Source organism: Solanum pennellii, chromosome 1 (genome assembly GCF_001406875.1).
Source record: "Solanum pennellii chromosome 1, SPENNV200".
In the NCBI taxonomy this organism is placed as follows: Eukaryota; Viridiplantae; Streptophyta; class Magnoliopsida; order Solanales; family Solanaceae; genus Solanum; species Solanum pennellii.
This window is the reverse complement of record NC_028637.1, coordinates 94394424-94403018: the sequence shown is the minus strand read 5'-3', so window position 1 is coordinate 94403018 and position 8595 is coordinate 94394424. Positions and strand designations below refer to the sequence as shown.

Below are 8595 nucleotides of genomic sequence, written 5' to 3'. Positions count from 1 at the left end.
AATATATATATATATATATATATATATATATATATATATATATAACATTATTTTCATCTATCTGAACTTGATCCAATTACATGAAATAAACAATCTCATAATTAGGATTGTTGATGATTATGGTTTAAAAATCAAATCTAATCCCAATTGCTACAATCCAAGTCCAAGTCCATCAAAACCTTTTATTTTAGTCTTTACCTACCCTACCTTACATATGATAGTCACATTTTCACTTAATTGAATCACTTTATTCGTGTAATAATAACTCTAGTATTGCTTAATTAAACTGACAATAGCTTTCATGTGAGTTATTCACGTACCAAGTGTTCATGTCTATCGAGAAAAGTTTGTCCTAAAAAATTTTAGTACTTTCAAAACGAAAATAGTCAAATCAACGATTATTTTTTTGTTTGATTTGATTTTAGAAATTTAAAAGATCAACTAGATTCATTTGTTTTTTATTTTAACCAATAACCTATCTAAAGTGAACAACGTGATTCCCTACTGATAATAACACAAGTGTGTAATAGAAATTTTTTGGGTAGAGTTATAAATCAACACAAGATTAAGTGGAAGCAATGAACCATACGTACACTCGATAAAAAATTAATTTCTACATTGTTAATCCGTGCATTGTTAATGCATGTGTTACTAATCCATACATTACCAATATTTGTACCAAACTACCCTAAGTCATCTAAACATAAGAAAATAGATTATACAAGGGGAAAATCGGATAATTTTTAGTAAATCTTTAATTTTAATTTTCTATATGATATGTTTAAGACCCCAATATTAAATAAAGTTTTAATATATTTTACATTTCTTTATTTTAAGACAACAAAATAAAATTCTATGTTACTTAAATTTTATTAAATTCCGTATGAAGTTTAATTTAGATTTAAAATAAAAATAAAAATGAAGGAGTGCTGGAATTTTCATCAAATTGCTTAAAAGAGTTCCTTCATCAATCAAATTTTCTATTTAAGTTTGCTAAATCAAAATAATCTATTTTTATTTTCATTAATTTCTCATAACACTTATAAAATATACCCCTATTTCTTGTTCTGTATTGCTTAAATTTTACAATTTCTTTTTAAGCTATGATATATAATATATAAATGGGCAATTGGTAAAAAACTATAAATATGCTAGATAGTCATTAATCAATCATTTCATTATATAATTAAAATATGAATGATTTTGTTACATCATTAATGACAACATTGAATGCATGCGCCTTTATCACAAACGCAACAATCACCACCTTTGCACGTTGATGCGCCAATGCAACCTGAAATACACAAAAACTATATGTTACATACATAAAAGATTAAAAAAAGAAATTTTATTTTATAACGAGAAAAAATGTTAAATAATATTTATGAATCTGTATCTATACTTAAGTTAGACATTTTTAGTTATAGAATTAAATATATTTTAATCAACGAAAAGAATAAGAACATGAAAAATATGAAATTTATCATACCTTTAACAAGAACTCGAGTATTACGACTCGTGGTAGATAATTTAACTGAACTTGATGGTGATGATGCTTCAGGTGCATATGATAGCTCTTGTGTTGCCTGAATTAATGGGGAAAAAAGAACAAACATGATAAAAACCATACATATAATAGATTTGCTTGATTTTGCCATCTCAAACAATTATTTATGATACTAATAATTAGTTGAAGTGCTTGTAGGTACTTGGTAATGGTTCTTTTTTATAGTGAAAATAGAAGGAATTTTCAATTAATTAAGTAGTTACATTCAATAATTAGAATGCCTTAAAATAAATTTTGGCATGTTTACTAAAAAATATCTTGTCACTCTCTAATTTCACTTTAAAAATTAAATTTTTCTTTCTACTTTGAAAAATAGAAATTTTCTCCCTAATATGCCAATTAGTTTTTTAAAATGCATATTCTATTCTTACATCAACAATATTTATTGTTTTTTACTTCTTTAAAATTATGATAGGAGTTTTTTTTTAATAAAAAAAATTTATGCCATAAATTTTGACATGTCATAAATATTATTTTTCAAGATGAAAAAAAAGATGTGAAAAATAATTGTGACAAAATATACATATGACCCTCTAACTTATTATCAATATTCAATTAGACACTTGTACTTCATTAGACCGTCAAATTATCCCTCTAAATCATTTTGAAATGAAATACCTAATTTTTTTTAATCAAAGTTGATCTGTTGTTACGATCCACATCATCGTGATTGACACATACATTAACTCTTCGGTGGGAGACCCACTATTACAACTCAAACCGAGCAACTAAGTCAAAACTAAGACATTTAAATAACAAAAGCAAATTAAATACTAAAGAAAGAAATAAATTCTCATAAACTCCAACAAAAGTATAACAATAAAACTACATTGCATTAGTAATGCCTATTTTTAGAAAGTCATAAATGTACCAAAACATCTAAAGAATGAACTAAAGTCTAAAAGGAAAATGGGTACAACCTAACCAATATAAAAAGAATCTAAGAACTAGTCTATGTCCGAAATGTGGACAGAGACTTAGAAGAAAATCCAAGGCAGCCCGGAAAAACTAGCTCACCCATTAACTCGAAATGATCACTGATATTCTAAGCGCGGTCTGTCAATAGCCGCCTGAAGATGCCCTGTACTCAATAAAAATAAAAGCAAGTGCAGTATCAGTACACAACTACAGTGTACTGGTAGGAACATGCGTCAAAATATATTTGCATGCATATACCAAACATATACAATATTATGAACATTTATGAACAACATACATTTTCACAATTCTTAAATACTGCAATTATGTTAAGTAGTTGGTCTTCTCATGGAATTCAAACCCAAATTGTTAGCATACCGGAACGTGATATCCAATCCAATAGTTATGCCAGAATGTGAAAATCGATCCCAGTTAGTTATGCTGGAACGTGACAATCGATCCCAATTAGTTATGCCGAAATGTGACAACCGATCCCAATTAGTTATGTCAGAACGTGACAACCGATCCCTTCAACATACCACAATCACAATCACAAGTAAATTATCAATATCACACAATCAAAAAGTGATTCATGACATATAGTCATTCGTCTATTTCATAGGCAACAAGTGTGATAAAAAATGCAACATTCACATACATACATATATCATAATGAAGGAAGAACAAACATACATCACACAATCATGGAATCACAATCATCACCTACCTTGATTACAAGCTTGAAAACCTAAGAATCTTGATCATTCCCTTTTCAGATTATTAGTTCCGCTTGTTCTTGGTCTACAAACAATCAATATTATACGAGAATTAATAAATAATCACTAATTACTCGGATTTCTAACAATTCTAACAATTGTAGATCATACATATGATCTCAAGTATCCAAACTAGGGCCTTTCCCACCATGGTCTCCAATTCAAAACTCTTCCCTATTGATAATAACCCAAGAAAATAGAAACTATGGATCGAAAAATTGATCTTCGAGGTAAAATCTTACTTTTAGCCTCAATAACCGTGAAAAAACAATTTAGAAGTCGTACGGGGTCGTTCCTTAGCTCTCCAAGTCAAAAGTGCAGAATAAAGAGATTTAGGGTTTCATTTACGACTTTAAGTCGCATCTGGCCCGCCAGAGTGACATCTACCACACTATAGAGGCCCCGCTAGAGCGACAAAGTCCAACGGCCGGGCGGCTTGCACAAAACAGTGAGCTATTTAATTAAATCCAAGACCCTTATTTCACAACACACTTCTAACCAACAATACTTAAAAAAAATCGTTCACTCTAAGATCGATTCTGGGAGTTCTTTTCACCTGAATTCAATTTCATAAAGCCGCACCAATTTCTTAACGAGTTATCTATTCCCTCATGTAATCAAAATCATAATTAAATCACCCGATTGTTACCAGATTATCCTACACCTCAATGACACTGGTTTCTTTCGAATACGGATTAGATTGAAAATTTTCAAATTACGACGAAATAGTTTTTATCTAAAAAATTTTCCCGTTGACTTTTCTATAATGACGGAACCTGGTCGTTACGTATGGAAAACACACACAAATAACCATATATTCATTTTTCGAAAATTCTTCTTCTTCTCTTTATTTTCTTCCTTGATTCCCGAGCCACCATTTATATAAAGCTTATTTACTTGTTTTTAAAAAAATTGATCATTTTGAAATTCATGAAGTACCACTAGTTAATTGATCTCTTATCGAACAATAAAATGACACAAATTTCATATTGTAGACACTTTCATACCTGAAAATTCCATTTTATTTTTACTCTGGATGTTGGGTTTCTTTAAGCCTTAAAAAATAGGGTAATGTTATTTTAAAAAATGAATATATATATATATATATATATATATATATATATATATATATAACATTATTTTCATCTATCTGAACTTGATCCAATTACATGAAATAAACAATCTCATAATTAGGATTGTTGATGATTATGGTTTAAAAATCAAATCTAATCCCAATTGCTACAATCCAAGTCCAAGTCCATCAAAACCTTTTATTTTAGTCTTTACCTACCCTACCTTACATATGATAGTCACATTTTCACTTAATTGAATCACTTTATTCGTGTAATAATAACTCTAGTATTGCTTAATTAAACTGACAATAGCTTTCATGTGAGTTATTCACGTACCAAGTGTTCATGTCTATCGAGAAAAGTTTGTCCTAAAAAATTTTAGTACTTTCAAAACGAAAATAGTCAAATCAACGATTATTTTTTTGTTTGATTTGATTTTAGAAATTTAAAAGATCAACTAGATTCATTTGTTTTTTATTTTAACCAATAACCTATCTAAAGTGAACAACGTGATTCCCTACTGATAATAACACAAGTGTGTAATAGAAATTTTTTGGGTAGAGTTATAAATCAACACAAGATTAAGTGGAAGCAATGAACCATACGTACACTCGATAAAAAATTAATTTCTACATTGTTAATCCGTGCATTGTTAATGCATGTGTTACTAATCCATACATTACCAATATTTGTACCAAACTACCCTAAGTCATCTAAACATAAGAAAATAGATTATACAAGGGGAAAATCGGATAATTTTTAGTAAATCTTTAATTTTAATTTTCTATATGATATGTTTAAGACCCCAATATTAAATAAAGTTTTAATATATTTTACATTTCTTTATTTTAAGACAACAAAATAAAATTCTATGTTACTTAAATTTTATTAAATTCCGTATGAAGTTTAATTTAGATTTAAAATAAAAATAAAAATGAAGGAGTGCTGGAATTTTCATCAAATTGCTTAAAAGAGTTCCTTCATCAATCAAATTTTCTATTTAAGTTTGCTAAATCAAAATAATCTATTTTTATTTTCATTAATTTCTCATAACACTTATAAAATATACCCCTATTTCTTGTTCTGTATTGCTTAAATTTTACAATTTCTTTTTAAGCTATGATATATAATATATAAATGGGCAATTGGTAAAAAACTATAAATATGCTAGATAGTCATTAATCAATCATTTCATTATATAATTAAAATATGAATGATTTTGTTACATCATTAATGACAACATTGAATGCATGCGCCTTTATCACAAACGCAACAATCACCACCTTTGCACGTTGATGCGCCAATGCAACCTGAAATACACAAAAACTATATGTTACATACATAAAAGATTAAAAAAAGAAATTTTATTTTATAACGAGAAAAAATGTTAAATAATATTTATGAATCTGTATCTATACTTAAGTTAGACATTTTTAGTTATAGAATTAAATATATTTTAATCAACGAAAAGAATAAGAACATGAAAAATATGAAATTTATCATACCTTTAACAAGAACTCGAGTATTACGACTCGTGGTAGATAATTTAACTGAACTTGATGGTGATGATGCTTCAGGTGCATATGATAGCTCTTGTGTTGCCTGAATTAATGGGGAAAAAAGAACAAACATGATAAAAACCATACATATAATAGATTTGCTTGATTTTGCCATCTCAAACAATTATTTATGATACTAATAATTAGTTGAAGTGCTTGTAGGTACTTGGTAATGGTTCTTTTTTATAGTGAAAATAGAAGGAATTTTCAATTAATTAAGTAGTTACATTCAATAATTAGAATGCCTTAAAATAAATTTTGGCATGTTTACTAAAAAATATCTTGTCACTCTCTAATTTTACTTTAAAAATTAAATTTTTCTTTCTACTTTGAAAAATAGAAATTTTCTCCCTAATATGCCAATTAGTTTTTTAAAATGCATATTCTATTCTTACATCAACAATATTTATTGTTTTTACTTCTTTAAAATTATGATAGGAGTTTTTTTTTAATAAAAAAAATTTATGCCATAAATTTTGACATGTCATAAATATTATTTTTCAAGATGAAAAAAAAGATGTGAAAAATAATTGTGACAAAATATACATATGACCCTCTAACTTATTATCAATATTCAATTAGACACTTGTACTTCATTAGACCGTCAAATTATCCCTCTAAATCATTTTGAAATGAAATACCTAATTTTTTTTAATCAAAGTTGATCTGTTGTTACGATCCACATCATCGTGATTGACACATACATTAACTCTTCGGTGGGAGACCCACTATTACAACTCAAACCGAGCAACTAAGTCAAAACTAAGACATTTAAATAACAAAAGCAAATTAAATACTAAAGAAAGAAATAAATTCTCATAAACTCCAACAAAAGTACAACAATAAAACTACATTGCATTAGTAATGCCTAGTACCAGAAAGTCGTGAATGTACCAAAACATCTAAAGAGTGAACCAAAGTCTAAAAAGAAAATGGGCACAACTCAACCAATATAAAAAGCATCTAAGAACTAGTCTATGTCCGAAATTGTGGAGAGAGACTTAGAAGAAAATTCAAGGCAGCCCGGAAGAACTAGCTCACCCGTGAACTCGAAATGATCATTGATATTCTAAGGGGGTCTGTCAAAAAGCGGCCTGAAGATGCCTTCTACTCAACAAAAATAAAAGCAAGTGCAGTATCATACACAATCACAGTGTACTGGTAGGATCACATCACTATCTCACTAAGTGCGACATATATAAGTCATCACAACAATATAATCGCATGCACATGCCAAACATTTACAATATTATCAACATTTATGAACAACATACATTTTCACAATTCTTAAATATCGCAATTATGTCAAGTAATTGGTCCTCTCATGTAACCTAAATTGTTAACATACCATAACATGGTACCCGATTCATTATATATGTCGAAAAGTGACAATCGATCCCAGTTAGTTATGTTGGAACGTGGAAATCGATTCTAATCAGTTATGACGGAACGTGACAACCAATCCCTTCAATACACCACAATCACAACTACATTTTCAAGATCATACAATCAAGAAGTGATTCAAGGCATATAGTCATTCGTCTATCTCATTTACCACAAGTGTGATCAATAATGCAATATTCACATACATACATGTATCATAATGAATCAAGAACAAACTTATATCACATAATCATAGAATCACAACCATCACCTACCTTGAAACAAGCTTGAAACCCTAAGAATCTTGATCCTTCCTTTTTCGGATTCGTTCAGCTTGTTCATGATATACAAATAATCATATAATACAGGAATCAATAAACAATCACTAATATCGGATTGGTAAAAATTCTAACAATTCCAGATCATACGCGTGATCTCAACTATTTTAACTAGGACTTTTCCCACTGTGGTTTTCAATTAAAAACCTTCACTAATTGATAATAACCCAAGAAAATAGGTTTATGGAACGAAAAATGGATTCGGGAAGTGAAAAGCATACCTTTGACACCAAGAATGGTGAAAAACTGTCAAGAAGTCGTATGGGGTCGTTCCTTAGCTCTCAAAGTCGAAAAGTGCAGAATAAAGATGCTTATGGGTTCATTTACGATTTTAAGTCGTGTCTGGCCCGCTACAACGACACTCACCACGCTACAGCGGCCCTGCTAGAGCAACAAAATTCAGCGTCCAGGCGGATTGCACAAAACAGTGAGCTATTTATTTAATTTCAAGACTCCTATTTCACAACACACCTCTAATCAACAACACTTAGAAAATATTGTTCACACTATGATCCCTCATGTAATCAAAATCATAATCAAATCACCCAGTCGTCACCAGATTTTTCTACACCTTAATGACTCCGATTTCGTCCAAATCTGAATTAGGCTGAGAAATTTCAACTTACCATATAAAAATTTCGACGCAAAAATTTTTTCATTGACTTTTCTATAACGACGAAATTTGATCATTACATCCGCAAAACACACACAATTGGCCGTATATTCATTTTTAAACTTTCTTCTTCTATTTATTTTCTTCCTTGATTCCCGAACCACCATTTATTTAGAGCTTATTTATTTGATTATTTTTAAAAAATAAATTGATCTCTTCAAATTCATGAAGTACCACTAGCTATTTGATCTCTTATCGAACAATAAATGACACTTTCATGACCAAAAATTCCATTTTATTTTTACTTCTAGATGTTTGGTTTCTTTAAGCCTTAAAAATGGGGTAATGTAAACTACAACAATGGAGGA

General features: G+C 29.1%; 2 long non-coding RNA genes across 2 annotated transcripts; both read right to left on the bottom strand.

Moving 5' to 3' along the window:
• Positions 1 to 1156: 1156 nt before the first annotated feature.
• LOC114076363 lies at positions 1157 to 1679 on the bottom strand. Its single transcript, XR_003577205.1, has 2 exons — positions 1490 to 1679; positions 1157 to 1294 (listed from the first exon to the last, which is right to left on the bottom strand). It is a non-coding gene; the product is annotated as an uncharacterized LOC114076363 (long non-coding RNA).
• A 3827-nt stretch (positions 1680 to 5506) lies between these two features.
• LOC114076344 lies at positions 5507 to 6029 on the bottom strand. Its single transcript, XR_003577176.1, has 2 exons — positions 5840 to 6029; positions 5507 to 5644 (listed from the first exon to the last, which is right to left on the bottom strand). It is a non-coding gene; the product is annotated as an uncharacterized LOC114076344 (long non-coding RNA).
• Between the last annotated feature and the right edge of the window lie 2566 nt (positions 6030 to 8595).